Source organism: Chrysemys picta, chromosome 17 (assembly GCF_011386835.1).
Source record: "Chrysemys picta bellii isolate R12L10 chromosome 17, ASM1138683v2, whole genome shotgun sequence".
Lineage (NCBI taxonomy): Eukaryota > Metazoa > Chordata > Testudines > Emydidae > Chrysemys > Chrysemys picta.
Window position 1 is genome coordinate 13,376,111 of NC_088807.1, and position 19,693 is coordinate 13,395,803.

Consider the following 19,693-nt stretch of genomic DNA (forward strand, 5'->3'; position numbering starts at 1 on the left):
AGGAAAATGCATAATTAAAAAAAAACCTGATGAATTCTTAAGGCAACCTTGGGTTTTGGGGCGGGGGGGCTGCCTCATGATTTTTGTATACTTTGGGTTGGCAATGGAATCTCTAAACAGAGCTGAGAGGACCTGGGAGCTGAGCTGTCGATATAAAGAGGCAGGGGGCAGGAATACAGAGTTTGGGTATTTTTCCCAATTTTATTCAGAAGAAACTTTTTTTCCAGAAGGAAAACAGGCAGCATTTGCCCTGAGAATATTCCATTGTCCTACAGCACTTGGGGTCACTGTGCATTGTCCTGCTGTGGTACCAGAGAAGGTCCCCCACTTCCTTGCTGCACGGCCCCTTTGGAGGTTCTGTGACGTGGCTGTGCACTGACGAGTCCTGCATTTCAGCAAGTGACGCATTAATGACATCTGTCCCGCTGCAAAGCGATGTCCGCGTATGTCGGTGTCTCTTCTCTCGGGAACCGTGGATGCTTTAAGATAAACACAGTAATGTTACTTTTCTGCTAAGCCAGCCTGAAGCCAGAGAAATGAAGAAAGAAAATGTCCGTCTGACAGCACTGCTGTACGTACATCAGGGGATGTTCTAATGGGCATCTAGGCTGGGAAACACCAGTGGCCCCACTTCCTATTAAACCCCTCTGAGGCAGGCAGCTCAGATTTTCCCCTTCCCAACCTTGGTCTGGCCCTTTTCTGGTCCCCAGACAGCCGGGTTTAGCCCTGACACCTGCCAGCTGGGCAGAGGAGCACTTCTCCCTCTCTCCATGCCATCCGCCCCATCGAGGTAGTGCTGGGTTCTTCCTCTGATGGGCTGTTATTATAGACTCATAGACTTTAAGCTCAGAAGGGACCACCATGATCCTCTAGTCTGACCTCCTGCAGATTGCAGGCCATAGAACATCATCCACCCCCTCCTGTAACAGACTCCTAACCTCTGGCTGAGTTACTGAAGGCCTCAAATCATGATTTAAAGACTTCACATTACAGAGACTTCACCATTTATACTAGTTTAAATCTGAAAGTAACCCGTGCCCCATGCTGCAGAGAAAGACAAAAACACCCCATGGTCTTTGCCAATCTGATCTGGGGGAAAATTCCTTCCCGACCCCAAATATGGTGATCAGTTAGACCCTGAGCATGTGGGCAACACACACTAGCCAGACACTTGGCAACGAATTACCTGTAGTAAGTAAGAGCCTGACCTATCTAGTGTCCCATCTCTGGCCATTGGAGATATTTGCTGCTAGCAGTTGCAGATCAGCTACTTGCGATTGTAGGCAGTCTCATCATACCACCCCCACATAAATTTACCAAGCCATTTTGGGTTTTTGCCCCAATTGCTCATCTTGGGAGGCTGTTCCAGAACTTCACTCCTCTGATGGTTAGAAACTTTCATTTAATTTCAAGCCTAAACTTGTTAATGACCAGTTTATATCTATTTGTTCTTGTATCCACATTCGCTTAACATAAATCGCTTAACATCCACCTCCCTCTTATTTATCCCTGTGATATATTTATAGAGAGCAATCATATCTCCCCTCAGAGCAATCATATCTCCCCTCAGCCTTCTTTTGGTTAGGCTAAACAAGCCAAGCTTTTTGAGTCTCCTCTAGTAAGGTGGGTTCTCCATTCCTCAGATCATCCTAGTACAAAGTGCAAGCTGGTCTCCATGTTAGAGAGAAGGTGTCTGGTGTCTGTACAAAGTGCAAGCTGGTCTCCATATTGGAAGAGAAGGTTCGAGGGCTGGAGAAACGAGTGTCGACTCTGCGTTGCATAAGGGAAAATGAAGATTTCCTGGACAGACGTCAGGAGATGTTTCTACGGCCACAATGTTCTGAAGATTCAGAGCAGGCACAGCAGGGACAGAAGGATTGTGAGGAGGTTTGGCAGCATGTGACCTCCAGAAGGAGAAAGAGGAGCGTCCATGCACCAGCAATGGAGATACAGGTGAGCAATCGCTCCCATGTTCTCTCTACAGGTACTAATGCAGAGAGTGGACTAGATGACTGTGACAATGCGGTTCTGGCGGAACCCAACTGAGAGTGCCAACTCAGGACAAATTGCTCAAATAGGGCAGTTACAGCCCAAGGCTGGGGTTTTTTCCACCTCTAAGGCAAACCAAACCAACCAGACTAAGAGGACTTCAGTCTCACCCCACTGGCTAACTGCAAGTCTCACAAGCAATCTCCTTAGACACTCCAGTTTCCCAGTATTACCACCAGTGCCACTCGTTATGGGGACAAATGGTTATGAAAACCAATACCCCAGTAAAAGAAAAAGGTTCTCCTGATCCCAAAGGACCAAGCCCCAGACCCAGGTCAATATACAAATCAGATCTTACCCACAAATCACGCTGTTGCCAATCCTTTAGAATCTAAAATCTAAAGGTTTATTCATAAAAGGAAAAAGATAGAGATGAGAGTTAGAATTGGTTAAATGGAATCAATTACATACAGTAATGGCAAAGTTCTTGGTTCAGGCTTGCAGCAGCGATGGAATAAACTGCAGGTTCAAATCAAGTCTCTGGAACATCCCCCGCTGGGATGGGTCCTCAGTCCTTTGTTCAAAGCTTCAGCTTGTAGCAAAGTTCCTCCAGAGGTATGAAGCAGGATTGAAGACAAGATGGAGATGAAGCATCAGCCTTATATAGTCTTTTCCAGGTGTAAGAACACCTCTTTGTTCTTACTGTGGAAAATTACAGCAAAATGGAGTCTGGAGTCACATGGGCCAGTCCCTGCATACTTTGCTGAGTTACAAGGCGTATCTGCCTTCTCTCAATGGGTCCATTGTATAGCTGATGGTCCTTAATGGGCCATCAAGCAGGCTAGGCAGAGCTAACACCAGTTTGTCTGGGATGTCACCCAGCAGCATAGCATAAGTTTGAAATACAGACAGTATAGAGCCAATATTCATAACTTCAACTACAAAAGTGATACACACATATAGACAGCATAATCATAACCAGTAAACCATAACCTTGTCTTAGACACCCCATTTGACCCCCTTTATACAAGATTTGCGTGCCACTACAGGACCTTGGTTGCAACAATGATCTATATGGTCCCAGATTATATCAATAACGTCACACCCCCAACGCAAAATTGATGCAGGAAGGGATGACACAAACATCACTGACTGCATCCCAAGAGCTCCCCATCCTTGGGTTTATCTCACTATGGCTAGTATCGGGGTTAGGCACTATGGCTTAGCTGGCTAAAGAACAACCGAAATGGTTTATCAAAATTGTGTTCAACAACATGATTGAACCTCTTTACAAACAAGGTAAAACTTGGTTAGAACAATAGTGGATTGGATCTGCTCTTGCAGCATGGTTCCTGTATGTCTCATGTGACCTTGCCAAGAGCTAAAGAAAACAGCTACTTTATCCATACAAGCTCGGGCAAATGTTTGGAACCCAATTAACATCAAATAAATGCAGATATTAATGATGTTCATAGTACAGGAATCTTGGCATTTAGCCATGAAGGCAATATGGTAGTGTGCCTTAGTTTCCCTTCTCATACAGTACATTAGGTCTGTAATGTCTTTTCTCCTGTGAAAAGTTCCAATACTGTTTACAGGCATCAACTGTGAAACATTAGTCTAGCAAGGCCTTTTAACATAAAGTGTGTTCTCATGTATTCCTTTTAACATGTTCAAGGGATTTTCCAACAGATTAGGAACATTGTACATTCTTACAGTTCTTGGTAATAGCAACACATCAGTTACAAAATTACCATTAGCATTAACAACAAATCCATTGCAAGTGTCCATCTACAATCATGGTTGTCATGCCACACCTTTGGCTCAATGCCATTGGATTTTGGGCATTTTAGGGTTAACCTGTGGCTTTCCTTTGCAAAATTCAGTTTTCTCTTTCCTCCTTGTCCTGCAGGATCACACCCTGATTTTTCTTGCTTAACAGAATTTACTGGCTGATGGGGTGGGCTCTCTGTGCTAACAGCTATTAGCAAGTCCTTCCCCTCCCAGCCAGACAAGTAATTTGCATTACCACAGACAGAAGCCAGTCCACCAGTTTTCATATCCTTAACTGTTATAATTTCCAAGGCTGGACTCTGTCTTAAAGAGATACCACACAAATCCAAAGAGTCTGAGGGTGAGAGTTTGCTTGCTCTCCCCTGCATCCTCAAGCATTTAGCCATAAAACTGTTCTGCTTTGAAACACCAGTAACCAAATCTGTCCTCAGACCCTGAAGCACAGACTGCTCGCTCACAGAATTAGCATGGAGACATTCCTGTTCCAACACCATTGTCTTCCCAACAAGCTGGCCAAACACAGCCACTTGGTTATAGGGTTGCTTAACTTTCTTAACAGCTCTTACTCCATCTGAGACCTTTTCAAAGCTACCCACACTGGATCTTTCGAAAGGAAAGTCAGTGGATCCATTCACAACAGAAAATTTCTGGCTGTTAGGAACTGAAACTTCCTTGATTAAATTACTCTCACACCCTTCATTTGCAGGGAACTGCTTGCACAAATTACCATGAGGATTCCTTTCCCCAGGAGCTTTTTTAAGCAGCAAATCACCCCTCACAGAAATTCTGCCCTTACCCTCTTCACCTAGGGCTTGCTCTAAAGGAACACTTTCCTGAGCAACAACAGACTTTTTCTGGGTCTTACTTACATCCAGGATCTCCTTTGGCCCATCAGGCAGATTTCTACACAATCCCCTTTCAGGCAAACCCATAGACTTCCTAGATGAAAGGTTAGAAACATTTCCCTTTCCTTTGCCACACACAAGTTTAGGAATCCTTTCCTTCTTGCCACAAGTTTCCACACCATCAGTAGGTAACACAACCAAATCTTCTGCATGCTCTCCGTGTGCCCCGGCTAGGGTATTACCCTGATTAGACAGTGTTGCTACACCCTTTACCAACCACACACTAGCAATAGGCAAAATACAAGCACCAGAATTGTCTGGTCTCTGGGATTTTGCTAAGACACTAACTGTATGCAACTTAGTTACAGTGCCATTCTCCCCAGCAGACACAGACTTAGGACCATTCCCTTCCTGGGCTTTAGTTGAATTCAGAACCAACTTTGAGACAACTGCACTAACCTCAACCATCACAGGCCGAAAGGCACCTTCTGTCTGCTCCACAGACAAAGAAGAGCTGGAGACACCTTTTTTACCAGACACACAGCTTGGGACTTCATTTCCCTTGTCCCAGCACACAGGGCTGTTCACAGACAACTGCTTGGAGACTGAGGTAGCTTCCTCCATAGGCAAGTCAATACCCCTGACAGACACAGGCACATTTCCTTCACTGTCACTATTCTCCACACAGGAAACAGGTAAGGTATAGGGACATTCATCTTCCACTATCCCTGCCTTCCCAAACTGCTGACTAGACAAAGCCATCAGCTCACAAGGCTGCCCAGGCTCCTCCAAACTTTTCCTGCCTTCCTCTCCTTTGTCCCAGCACACAGGGCTGATTACAGACAAAGACTGGGAGAGTGGGGCAGCTTCCTTACCAGGCACCTTGCCACTCCCAGCAGATAAACTGCTCTTTTTACTACACTGAGCCACTGCCAGCAAATCACAGTTACCCTTTTCAGATTCACTTTTACAAGCTGTACTAGCCACCAAAGCATCACCCATCAAAAATCCACCCTTTCCTTCCTCAGTTAGGGCTTCCACCTGACCATCCTCTTTAGTCTGCTCCAGAGAAACATTTTCCTGCCCAATAAGATTTTGCTGCTCTTGATTTAACTCCAGATTCACTTCTGAGACACTAGACCGACATTCAGAAACTTCATTTACCGACAAATAGCTCTTCTCAGACAAACCTTTGGAGCAACCCTCCCCAGGCAAATCATTGCCCACAATAGACACAGATTTAAGATCATTCCTGTCCTGTGACTGACCACCTGGACTGAACAAAGCTTTAACATTTTCCCCAATCAAAAGATCCTTAGGCAATAACTTCCTTACACCAGCTATAACCTCATGCTTAGCACCATTCCATTCAAGGTGGATTCTGGCTAAAGGCACACGGACAGTAAACTCATAGAGGACTACAACATTCACACTCTGATTTGGTAAATAATCTTCCTCTTTGACAAGATCTGCTTTAACAAGAGTGATGTTAGAAGCCATAATTTGCCCTAAACAGCTTTTACCATTGACTTTTACATTCTCTGTGAATCTTTCATTACCACTCCCATACAGAGCATTGGCACCAGTTATGGAGTCACCCTTTACTGAACACACAGTAAAAGCATTTACATAAAAGGTGGCAGAATTGGGGTACATTTGGTTACACCCAGACAACTGCTCAGAGTTATACAACATACCAACATTGTTATAAACTGGACTTTCAAGAGGATACAATTTCTGCTTTTCTTCCCTTGCTTTTTTGACTTGGAGCTGAAATCTTTGCACTTTTGCCTCAGCTTCTAGTTCCTGCAATCGAATTTCTGCCAGTCTTTGTTCATGTTCAAGTTGAAGTTTACTTGCTGCCTTTTGCTTTTCAATTGCTTCTGCCTTCTGATCACTGGCCATTAACAGATCTCTCAGTTCTTGATTTGTAGCTTTCTTTCTAAAGCTTATCCCCTTTTCTGAACACAAATCTTTCAGGGCTTTTTGTCAAGGCCCTCATATGCTCTTTGCTCACCCATTGCAACTGCTCTTTAACCAACCAAACTCTCAATCCCAAAATTCAAATTTGGATAACGTGGGGTTCTGATCCAAAGCTTAATTGACCTGGTTCTGTGGATCCAAGCACAACTACGCCACTGTGACAATGCGGTTCTGGCGGAACCCAACTGAGAGTGCCAACTCAGGACAAATTGCTCAAATAGGGCAGTTACAGCCCAAGGCTGGGGTTTTTTCCACCTCTAAGGCAAACCAAACCAACCAGACTAAGAGGACTTCAGTCTCACCCCACTGGCTAACTGCAAGTCTCACAAGCAATCTCCTTAGACACTCCAGTTTCCCAGTATTACCACCAGTGCCACTCGTTATGGGGACAAATGGTTATGAAAACCAATACCCCAGTAAAAGAAAAAGGTTCTCCTGATCCCAAAGGACCAAGCCCCAGACCCAGGTCAATATACAAATCAGATCTTACCCACAAATCACGCTGTTGCCAATCCTTTAGAATCTAAAATCTAAAGGTTTATTCATAAAAGGAAAAAGATAGAGATGAGAGTTAGAATTGGTTAAATGGAATCAATTACATACAGTAATGGCAAAGTTCTTGGTTCAGGCTTGCAGCAGCGATGGAATAAACTGCAGGTTCAAATCAAGTCTCTGGAACATCCCCCGCTGGGATGGGTCCTCAGTCCTTTGTTCAAAGCTTCAGCTTGTAGCAAAGTTCCTCCAGAGGTATGAAGCAGGATTGAAGACAAGATGGAGATGAGGCATCAGCCTTATATAGTCTTTTCCAGGTGTAAGAACACCTCTTTGTTCTTACTGTGGAAAATTACAGCAAAATGGAGTCTGGAGTCACATGGGCCAGTCCCTGCATACTTTGCTGAGTTACAAGGCGTATCTGCCTTCTCTCAATGGGTCCATTGTATAGCTGATGGTCCTTAATGGGCCATCAAGCAGGCTAGGCAGAGCTAACACCAGTTTGTCTGGGATGTCACCCAGCAGCATAGCATAAGTTTGAAATACAGACAGTATAGAGCCAATATTCATAACTTCAACTACAAAAGTGATACACACATATAGACAGCATAATCATAACCAGTAAACCATAACCTTGTCTTAGACACCCCATTTGACCCCCTTTATACAAGATTTGCGTGCCACTACAGGACCTTGGTTGCAACAATGATCTATATGATCCCAGATTATATCAATAACGTCACAATGACCCATCTGAGGGAAGGGAGCAGAAGCAGACTCCACCGATTGGAAGGCAATTTTGGGTTTTTGCCCCAATTGCTCATCTTGGGATGCACTGTCCTAGGGATGGGGGTTCCACGACCACCACTCCCAAGAGGAGGAGGAGGGTGGTGGTGGTCGGGGACTCCCTCCTCAGGGGGACTGAGTCATCTATCTGCCGCCCCGACCGGGAAAACCGAGAGGTCTGCTGCTTGCCAGGAGCTAGGATACACGATGTGACGGAGAGACTGCCGAGACTCATCAAGCCCTCGGATCGCTACCCCTTCCTGCTTCTCCACGTGGGCACCAATGATACTGCCAAGAATGACCTTGAGCGGATCACTGCAGACTACGTGGCTCTGGGAAGAAGGATAAAGGAGTTTGAGGCGCAAGTGATGTTCTCGTCCATCCTCCCTGTGCAAGGAAAAGGCCGGGTTAGAGACCGTCGAATCGTGGAAGTTAACGAATGGCTACGCAGGTGGTGTCGGAGAGAAGGCTTTGGATTCTTCGACCATGGGATGGTGTTCCAAGAAGAAGGAGTGCTAGGCAGAGACGGGCTCCACCTAACGAAGAGAGGGAAGAGCATCTTCGCCAGCAGGCTGGCTAACCTAGTGAGGAGGGCTTTAAACTAGGTTCACCGGGGGAAGGAGACCAAAGCCCTGAGGTAAGTGAGGAAATGGGATCCTGGGAGGAAGCACAAGCAGGAGAGCGCAAGAGGGGAGGACTCCTGTCTCATGCTGAGAAAGAGGGACGATCGATGAGTTATCTTAAGTGCCTATACTCAAATGCAAGAAGCCTGGGAAACAAGCAGGGAGAACTGGAAGTCCTGGCACAGTCAGGGAACTATGATGTGATTGGAATAACAGAGACTTGGTGGGATAACTCACATGACTGGAGTACTGTCATGGATGGATATAAACTGTTCAGGAAGGACAGGCAGGGCAGAAAAGGTGGGGGAGTTGCGTTGTATGTAAGAGAGGAGTATGACTGCTCAGAGCTCCGGTATGAAACTGCAGAAAAACCTGAGAGTCTCTGGATAAGGTTGAGAAGTGTGAGCAACAAGGGTGATGTCATGGTTGGAGTCTGCTATAGACCACCAGACCAGGGGGATGAGGTGGACGAGGCTTTCTTCTGGCAACTAGCAGAAGTTGCTAGATCGCAGGCCCTGGTTCTCATGGGAGACTTTAATCACCCTGATATCTGCTGGGAGAGCAATACAGCGGTGCACAGGCAATCCAGGAAATTTTTGGATAGTGTAGGGGACAATTTCCTGGTGCAAGTGCTGGAGGAACCAACTAGGGGCAAAGCTTTTCTTGACCTGCTACTCACAAACAGGGAAGAACTAGTAGGGGAAGCAAAAGTGGATGGGAACCTGGGAGGCAGTGACCATGAGATGGTCGAGTTCAGGATCCTGACACAAGGAAGAAAGGAGAGCAGCAGAATATGGACCCTGGACTTCAGAAAAGCAGACTTTGACTCCCTCAGGGAACAGATGGGCAGGATCCCCTGGGAGAATAACATGAAGGGCAAAGGGGTCCAGGAGAGCTGGCTGTATTTTAAAGAATCCTTATTGAGGTTGCAGGAACAAACCATCCCGATGTGTAGAAAGAATAGTAAATATGGCAGGCGACCAGCTTGGCTAAACAGTGAAATCCTTGCTGATCTTAAACTCAAAAAAGAAGCTTACAAGAAGTGGAAGATTGGACAAATGACCAGGGAGGAGTATAAAAATATTGCTCAGGCGTGCAGGAGTGAAATCAGGAAGGCCAAATCGCACTTGGAGTTGCAGTTAGCAAGAGATGTTAAGAGTAACAAGAAGGGTTTCTTCAGGTATGTTAGCAACAAGAAGAAAATCAAGGAAAGTGTGGGCCCCTTACTGAATGAGGGAGGCAACCTAGTGACCGAGGATGTGGAAAAAGCTAATGTACTCAATGATTTTTTTGCCTCTGTCTTCACGCACAAGGTCAGCTCCCAGATTGCTGCACTGGGCAGTACAGCATGGGGAGAAGGTGACCAACCCTCTGTGGAGAAAGAAGTGGTTCGGGACTATTCAGAAAAACTGGACGTGCACAAGTCCATGGGGCCGGATGCGCTGCATCCGAGGGTGCTAAAGGAGTTGGCGGGTGAGATTGCAGAGCCATTAGCCATTATTTTTGAAAACTCATGGCGATCGGGGGAGGTCCCAGATGACTGGAAAAAGGCTAATGTAGTGCCCATCTTTAAAAAAAGGGAAGAAGGAGGATCCGGGGAACTACAGGCCAGTCAGCCTCACCTCAGTCCCTGGAAAAATCATGGAGCAGGTCCTCAAGGAATCAATTATGAAACATTTAGAGGAGAGGAAAGTGATCAGGAACAGTTAGCATGGATTCACGAAGGGGAAGTCGTGCCTGACTAACCTAATTGCCTTCTATGATGAGATAACTGGCTCTGTGGATGAGGGGAAAGCAGTGGATGTGTTATTCCTTGACTTTAGCAAAGCTTTTGATATGGTCTCCCACAGTATTCTTGCCGCCAAGTTAAAGAAGTATGGGCTGGATGAATGGACTGTAAGGTGGATAGAAAGCTGGCTAGATCGTCGGGCTCAACGGGTAGTGATCAATGGCTCCATGTCTGGTTGGCAGCCGGTTTCAAGCGGAGTGCCCCAAGGGTCGGTCCTGGGGCCGGTTTTGTTTAATATCTTTATTAATGATCTGGAGGATGGTGTGGACTGCACTCTCAGCAAGTTTGCAGATGACACTAAACTAGGAGGCGTGGTAGATACACTAGAGGGTAGGGATCGGATACAGAGGGACCTAGACAAATTAGAGGATTGGGCTGAAAAAAACCTGATGAGGTTCAACAAGGACAAGTGCAGAGTCCTGCACTTAGGACGGAAGAATCCCATGCACTGCTACAGACTAGGGACCGAATGGCTAGGTAGCAGTTCTGCAGAAAAGGACCTAGGGGTCACAGTGGACAAGAAGCTGGATATGAGTCAACAGTGTGCTCTTGTTGCCAAGAAGGCTAACGGCATTTTGGGCTGTATAAGTAGGGGCATTGCCAGCAGATCGAGGAACGTGATCGTTCCCCTTTATTCGACATTGGTGAGGCCTCATCTGGAATACTGTGTCCAGTTTTGTGCCCCACACTACAAGAAGGATGTGGAAAAATTGGAAAGAGTCCAGCGGAGGGCAACAAAAATGATTAGGGGTCTGGAGCACATGACTTATGAGGAGAGGCTGAGGGAACTGGGATTGTTTAGTCTCCAGAAGAGAAGAATGAGGGGGGATTTGATAGCAGCCTTCAACTACCTGAAGGGGGGTTCCAAAGAGGATGGAGCTCGGCTGTTCTCAGTGGTGGCAGATGACAGAACAAGGAGCAATGGTCTCAAGTTGCAGTGGGAGAGGTCCAGGTTGGATATCAGGAAAAACTATTTCACTAGGAGGGTGGTGAAACACTGGAATGCGTTACCTAGGGAGGTGGTGGAGTCTCCTTCCTTGGAGGTTTTTAAGGCCCGGCTTGACAAAGCCCTGGCTGGGATGATTTAGCTGGGAATTGGTCCTGCTTTGAGCAGGGGGTTGGACTAGATGACCTCTTGAGGTCCCTTCCAACTCTGATATTCTATGATTCTATGATTCTAGTAGCCCTTCTCTGCACCTCATCCAGTCTGAATTCATCTTTCCTAAACATGGGAGACCAGAATTGCACACAGCATTCCAGATGAGGTCTCACCAGTGCCTTGTATAATGGTACCTATATTTCCCTGTCTCTACTGGAAGTACCTCACCTGGTGTATCCTAGGACTGCATTAGCCTTTTTCATGGTTTATCTTATCTGAAATAAGGATTCATGTGTGCTGCAGGCAATGTAGTTTTTTCCTGTCCAGTTTTGTATCTTAATGATTGATGACAAGTATCAGAGGGGTAGCCGAGTTAGTCTGGATCTGTAAAAAGTAACAGAGAGTCCTGTGGCACCTTTAAGACTAACAGATGTATTGGAGCATAAACTTTCGTGGGTGAATGCCCACTTCGTCGGATGCATGACGACGATGTGGGCATTCACCCATGAAAGCTTATGCTCCAATACATCTGTTAGTCTTAAAGGTGCCACAGGACTCTCTGTTGCTTTTTAATGATTGATGTTATTAATGGCAATATTTATAATGGTTCCAAGCACTTTTTATTAATCTATTGTTCTGTTGGAGATTGGGTGGCTCCCAACAAGTGTGTTTTTGATTTATGGGCAATTGCAGCAACTTGCTAAAGTTGGTGGCTGTGATAACCACCTTCTATTCAAGCTAAATAAGGGAACCATTAAATGCCCCTTTATTTAGTTTCAGTGGAAGCAAAGGAAAACCATCACCCAAGGACTAGACAGCAGAAAAGCCTGGGCATGGCAGGGGTGTGTGGTCCAAGAGCGTTCCTTTGGGTCTGATAAGAAAAGCAGAGTCAGGCTATGTGACAGAAGTAGCAGAAACACCTCAGAAGCAACCAGAGAAAGCAACAAGAGGAGCACTTGTAGCAGGACCCTGAAAGCTGAGAGAGAGAGAGCGAGCGAGCGAGAGCTTTTGGGCAGCGTGCTGGCTGGAAAGAGGCTTGCAGCTGGAATCAAAGAAAGTGCCTCTGTTGTCTGGTTCCTGTTTGTGTTCAGGGAAACAGGACTTTGTAGATGTTATGTAAATAAGTAGGGTTGCATCAACAAACATACCTGACTCTGTCATCACTTTCTCTTCTCAGTGTAATTACTGTATGCCAAGACCCAGAATACTGGCTAACTGCTTGGGTCAAAGGGAAACCTATATATATAATGTTCATAGGATTAAACTAGCTTCTGAATTCACAGGAGTCATAAATATCTGTCAAGTATCAGGGAGTAGCCGTGTTAGTCTGGATCTGTAAAAAGCAACAGAGAGTCCTGTGGCACCTTTAAGACTAACAGATGTATTGGAGCATAAGCTTTCGTGGGTGAATACCCACTTCGTCAGACGCATGTAATGGAAATTTCCAGAGGCAGGTATAAATATGCAGGCCAGAATCAGTCTGGAGATAACGAGGTTAGTTCAATCAGGGAGGGTGAGGTCCTCTGATAGCAGTTGAGGTGCGAACACCAAGGGAGGAGAAACTGCTTTTGTAGTTGGCTAGCCATTCACAGTCTTTGTTTAATCCTGATCTGATGGTGTCAAATTTGCAAATGAACTGAAGCTCAGCAGTTTCTCTTTGGAGTCTGGTCCTGAAGTTTTTTTGCTGTAAGATGGCTACCTTTACATCGGCTATTGTGTGGCCAGGGAGGTTGAAGTGTTCTCCTATAAGTTTTTGTATATTGCCATTCCTGATATGTGACTTGTGTCCATTGATCCTTTTACATAGTGACTGTCCAGTTTGGTCAATGTACATAGCAGAGGGGCATTGCTGGCACATAATGGCATATATAACATTGGTGAACATGCAGGTGAATGAACCGGTGATGTTGTAGCTGATCTGATTAGGTCCTGTGATGGTGTTGCTGGTGTAGATATGTGGGCAGAGTTGGCATCGAGGTTTGTTGCATGGGTTGGTTCCTGAGTTAGAATTGTTATGGTGCGGTATGTGGTTGTTGGTGAGAATATGCTTAAGGTTGGCGGGTTGTCTGCTCCAACCCCTCAGACGGAGACCAACACCTACAAGATCTTCATCAAGCATTCTCAAAACTACAATATCCGCACAAGGAAATAAAGAAACAAATCAACAGAGCCAGACGTGTACCCAGAAGCCTCCTGCTACAAGACAAGCCCAAGAAAGAAACCAACAGAATCCACTTGCCATCACCTACAGTCCTCAGCTTAAACCTCTCCAATACATTATCAGTGATCTACAACCCATCCTGGACAATGATCCCTCGCTTTCATAGACCTTGGGAGGCAGGCCAGTCCTTGCCCACAGACAACCCGCCAACCTTAAGCATATTCTCACCAACAACACATATATATACAAAAACCTGTAGGAGAACACTTCAACCTCCCTGACAATAGCAGATGTAAGGCCATCTTACAGCAAAAAAACTTCAGGACCAGACTCCAAAGAGAAACTGCTGAGCTTCAGTTCATTTGCAAATTTGACACCATCAGATCAGGATTAAACAAAGACTGTGAATGGCTAGCCAACTGCAGAAGCAGTTTCTCCTCCCTTGGTTTTCACACCTCAGCTGCTAGCAGAGGACCTCATCCTCCCTGATTGAACTAACCTCCTTATCTCCAGACTGATTCTTGCCTGCATATTTATACCTGCCTCTGGAAATTTCCATTACATGCGTCTGACGAAGTGGGTATTCACCCACAAAATCTTATACTCCAATACATCTGTTAGTCTTAAAGGTGCCACAGGACTCTCTGTTGCTTTTTTTATAAATATCTCTGTAAGTAGTACCCTGTCTTACAATCATTTACTAAAAGCTCTAAAGAATAAATCAGTGTTTGTTAGTATAAGAACAGCCAAAGTAATGCTAGAAAAATCTCTAGAAAGTGAATGAGACTCCATCTCCCTGCGATCACTTGAGTTCTTTGCCCCAAACTTTCAGGACAAGATCAACACAGTGATGTGACGTAGTTATCAAATTTCATATCCCCTGGAATGGATTTGTTGTGTGTGTGTGAAACTCAGGCTGATAATGGGATGCTAACTTCAACCTTAACTCTGAGGAGACCAGCTATGCCTCCATGATAGCAGCGCACAGCTCTTTCCTTTGTGACACTGCTTTAAACACTCAATAACATGTTACATAATAAAAATAATAATAATACTAGGAGAGAACTTCAGTGTCCCAAACTCCTCCTATGGATCTTTAGAGGAGGAGAAATAAAAATCCAGGGTTATTGTTCATTGCCAATATTAGCTGGAGTGTGGACAAATAATTATCATAAGGAAGCAATTGAAGTAAGGAAGCTCTGTGTTAGCAGCTTTCCCTGCCACTAACATAATATCCAGGGCGTGTGCACTACCGCACAGCTGCTGCTAGCAGTGTGAGCCCGTGCACACCCCACTGAAACCTACATCCCATGCAAACCCACTGGGGGAAATCCTGCTCCATTGTTGTCAATGTGAAACTCCCAGGATTTTACCCATTGCCTGTCTTCCTTCCCCACGATGGGGAGGGTTAGCAGTAAGTGGAGGTGGGGCTTCTCACTACAGCCAATTCCCACTACAGCCAATCCCCCACCTGAATGTCCAGTTCCCAGGTGTTTTATTGGGAACTTTGAAACCTTGAACATCTCTGCCTTGGTTTCAAGTATCAGAGGGGTAGCCGTGTTAGTCTGAATCTGTAAAAAGCAACAGAGGGTCCTGTGGCACCTTTGAGACTAACAGAAGTACTGGGAGCATAAGCTTTCGTGGGTAAGAACCTCACTTCTTCAGATTGTCTTGCATCTGAAGAAGTGAGGTTCTTACCCACGAAAGCTTATGCTCCCAGTACTTCTGTTCGTCTCAAAGGTGCCACAGGACCCGCTGTTGCTTCTGCCTTGGTTGTTTGTCTGACTGCAGAGGCTGGTAGGGGAAGCCCCTCTGTAGCCAGATAGATTTTCAGACCGTGGAGGTTTCTCCCCTATTGCTGTGGTGTCGAGTCTGGGACGGATGTTTTCCTCTTGCCTGGATGCGTGTCTGTGTGTCCATGTGGGGAGGGCCTGACTGGCCAGGCTCACAGCAACTATGGGAGGCAGCTACTTCCTCCTGGGTGGAGATCTGGGGCAACAGCAGTGAGACCAGGGTAACAGACACAACCAGAATCCTGGGAATCCTGAGTAAATCCATGTTCCAAGCCCACGGGTCACTGCCGAGCTGGAACAGGCAAACAAATTGCTCTTTTCTATCACTTTGCCTTGTCATGAATAAAAGTTGAGACTCACCCTGGCGCTTTCCACCCAATTCACGGAGGCATCTGGGGAGAGAATAATAGTTACACATGGTCACTTGGGTGTAAATGCCCTTAAGGGAAGGCACCTCGCTGAGCACAAATTATAACCCCCCAGCTCCCACCTCTCCCCCAGCCAGGGCAGGGCTCTCCCATGGGCAGCACTGAGCACAATGGAGCCTGTTCCTGATCAGGGTCGCTAGGGGATATCGAAGCAGAAGGATTTAATGGGGCTGTTGAAGATATTCAGTGGAAACTGTCTGTCTGGGTTTCCACAGACCTATTTTGTCACAAACAGAGGTGGCTTTCGGCAGAAAATTTCAACATTTTGTTCAAAAAATGAGTGCCCCAAAACTGAACTATTTTGGCCAAAACCAGAAATATTCTGGTTCAGAATACCACCTTGGTGCCACATGGGACTTGTAGTTCAGTTGCCTCATGCTCATATTCTCCTCTTCAGGCTGGCCTGGCTGGCTGGGCTTCATCTCCAATGATTCACTGCAACCAGGGACTCCCATGATGTACTATTTCCTGTCACCAAGAGGGGAGAAAGTGGTGCATCATGGGAGAGTCAGAGAGCCTGGCTCAAAGAAGAGACCAGGAGCATGAGGCACCTAAACTATGCCTATGAGGCACTCTTGCACCCAGCTCCAGGGAAGGGGTGGGACACTTTCCAATGGGAGCTTTCCCCAGGATGTGTCCTTTCCATGAAGGACGATAAGTGGTAACACTTTGCCTCAGTCCCCTAAACCATGGCAATGCAGGACTGGGGATTACAGGCAAAGGGTGGGACAAAGGAACCTCAGGGTCTCAGATGCACGAGCCCTGGGACCATGAAAATATTTTCTCCTCATTCACTTTGATCACAGGCAGTTTGTTGTTATAACTCTTGGCCAGACAGTCTGACCTGGGATCTGTCCATCCCCCACCAATTAACACATTTACTCCCAGCCCCTGCATTTCTCCCGCATGTGCAGGTGACCCCAGTAACCCCAATGCTCTCCAAAAGCTCTTACATTCAATATGATCTGCAGGAGTGTTCCTGGTGTCATGCTGAACTTGTTCCCTGTGGGGAGTAGGACAGGGGGTATCAGTGATGCCGTGTGCTCTCTGTGTGTCACCTTGGTGACACTGATTCTGTTTCCAGAGATCCAGCTGTGAGTAGGTTTCTTCCCATGGCTGGTTCTCCCTGCTAGGACCTTTTGTCTCCATTCAGCTCACACTCAGTGGAAAAGCAGCAAACCCTACTTCTGGATAATCAGGGAAGGTAGCAGCTTCACCATTTATGGAGGGAAATTCTAATAAAGATGAGACTTAAATATCCTTTTCTACTTCAGCAAAATGGCCAAGAAACCAATCACCCAAAACCCCACTAGGTCAGCATGGACTTAAGATTGGAGGGAACCAAAAATCTGTAACATCTCAGGACAGACGTTGAAGAAAACACCGTCATTTTCACAAAGTTAAAACTGGCTGACATATTTCAACAGGAATTTTTTTCATGAACAGTATTTAAACCAAAGGCCAATTTTTGGCCAAAATTGTTTCATTTAATGAAATTTTCAGTGAAAATTTTTTTAAACAAAATGTTCATTTTGTTTTCTTTCTAGTGGACATTTTGTTTTATTTCACTTTGAATTTTTTTGTCAAAAAACCCACATTTTCTGTGAAAAATTTTGAACACATTTTTTTATTTGAAAATTTTCCACCCAAATAAAACTGGATTTTTGGCCCAGGGCTGCTCACAATGTAGAAAGGCTGAATGTTCATCCTTAAGGGTCAACTTTAATGTCTTATTATAATGTGGAAATGAATCTTCAGAGCCCTCTTTTTGGCCCAGTCTGCTAATCAGCTCCCATGACCCAGGAGGGCAGGGTGGAGGTATTTGGAGGGAGAGACTGGTCATATGGGAGGATCAGGGAGGGAAGGAATGTTTGGGGAGAGGCAGCTACAGAGCCCTACACATGGGGGGCGCAGGAGGCAGGCAGGGAACATACACAGCTGGGAGTCAGGGGAGAGGACTCCCGGTACTGAAGGTTTGTGCATCGTGTCCCCCTTACCCCCACCAGTCACTGCACTGGGAACCCAGGCTGGGCTGGACACTGGCAGAGCCTGGACACTGCCTCAAGTCTCCCCATGCACCTTTCCCTCTCTGTGCAGCTGGTCACCCCATGGACTCCCTGGTCTCCCACCTGGCTCTTTCTGCCCCACCCACAGGGCTTAGAATGAGCCTATGGGCCCCGTGGCCCTCAGAAGGGCTGCAGCGAGCCCAACAGGCTGCAGAAGGGACAGAGGGAGAAGGCAGCAGTAGTCGAGGGGAGCCCTGAGTGGCAGGTGCTGGCTGCAGAGCAATGGGCAGTGACCCTTAGAGACTCTCTGTAGGGTCCTTGCGGGATCTCTGTGTGGGGTGATGGACAGACAGGGAGCCAGGAGCACTTGGAAGCTCCCTCTCTGCCCCATCTGTTATTCACTTGTACGTCACGCTCTGAATACCCACAGGCATCCCTGCTGCCTGGCTCTTCCCAGCAGGCATGGGGGGGGAGGGGCAGCACCTTGGTCGCCCCACACACAGACCTGCACCAAATTCACACATCCTGTGAGTGAACCCACTGTGGGTGTTTCGGGGCGAGTCCATGTGTGGATGCGCCTTGCCTGGCACTAAACCAGCTGCACATGGGTGGTGGGTATCAGACCAGGGAGGCTAAGCCTCAAACAGGCAGGTGTGGCTCTACCCATGCTCTGCCCTGAGGCCCCTCACCAGCATCCTGCTCTTCCCCTGTGGCCCTGTCCACGCTGCTCCTCTTCCTGCCCTCACTCAGCCTTTCCCCCGAAGCCAGCTGGGGTTGAGGCTAGGGCGGGCAGGGCAGGTGGGCCAGCTGGTAGCCCAGGGCTGCTGAGGCAGGTCAGCCGGTGGTCTGGGCGAACCAGTGGGCCTGGACTCAGGGTGGCTGGTGTGGGGCTCCTCTGGCCATGGTGGGGGGCTCAAGGCTCCAGCAGGGGAGGGGGGGACAAACAGTGAGGGAGGGCTGTGGCCTTGGAGAGAAGGGGTGGGGCCGGGCTAGCCTCCCTGAACGGGGGCTCACATGCAGCCCATGCAGCTGTAACCAATGGAGTTAACATTGCACGTTACCCACTGCAGCTGGATGGACTGGAGACCCTGGGTTCCCAGCCAGGCCTGGCCACTCCCAGCCCCACCCTGGAAGAACAGATCCGGTTCTAGGGAACTGGCTGGGTTTGTTGATGCTGCTTTGTGGGTGAGTAGCCCTGATACCCCCTGAGTGTAAAACAGGGTCACTTTCATTCTTTCAAACACCTCAGGGTGATTTTCAAACATGCTCACTCTGCTGCCAGTGAATTCAGTGAGAACACACCTCTTTGGCAAACTCCTTCCTTAAAGCGTCTCCTCCTAACCCCCAGATCTCACCACAACCAGAGAATCATAGATACATGGAAGATAAGGGTAGAAAGAAACCTCAGGAGGTCATCTAGTCCAACCCCCTGCTCAAAATATGACCAAACCCAACTAAGTCTTCTCAACCAGGACTTTGTCAAATCATCCCAGCTGGGCCCTTAATAACCTCTAAGGATGGAGATTCCACCACCTCCCTAGGTAAAATCCATCCTTCCCTGGCCTTTACAAAATTTCCTACACAACAACCAGACTGAACCCCCTTCCCCACCAAACACAAAAGAAGAGCTGAGAACCACTTGGACCCTGGAGCGACAGCTGGCCCTTACTTGACGCAGAGAGAACAGACCCAGAAAGAAAACGAGATGGGAGACGGAATAAATCTCCTCCTACCTTTGATTCCTTGGTAGAGACACAACTGGAAGCATTGAGACAATGTGATCAGAGATGTGGCCACGTTTCCTCATGAGCAGAGAGAGAGAGAGAGAGAAATTGAGTGACATGCGTAAGGGCCCTTCCTGACTAGGGGATGCCTTCCTGAAGTTTAGTATCTGTGTGTCGATAT

At 46.9% G+C, this 19,693-nt stretch overlaps 1 long non-coding RNA gene across 1 annotated transcript; it reads right to left on the reverse strand.

Moving 5' to 3' along the window:
• Positions 1–203: 203 nt before the first annotated feature.
• Positions 204–16,807, reverse strand: LOC135976332 (uncharacterized). Its single transcript, XR_010593487.1, has 3 exons — positions 16,736–16,807; positions 15,715–15,746; positions 204–479 (listed from the first exon to the last, which is right to left on the reverse strand). It is a non-coding gene; the product is annotated as an uncharacterized LOC135976332 (long non-coding RNA).
• Between the last annotated feature and the right edge of the window lie 2,886 nt (positions 16,808–19,693).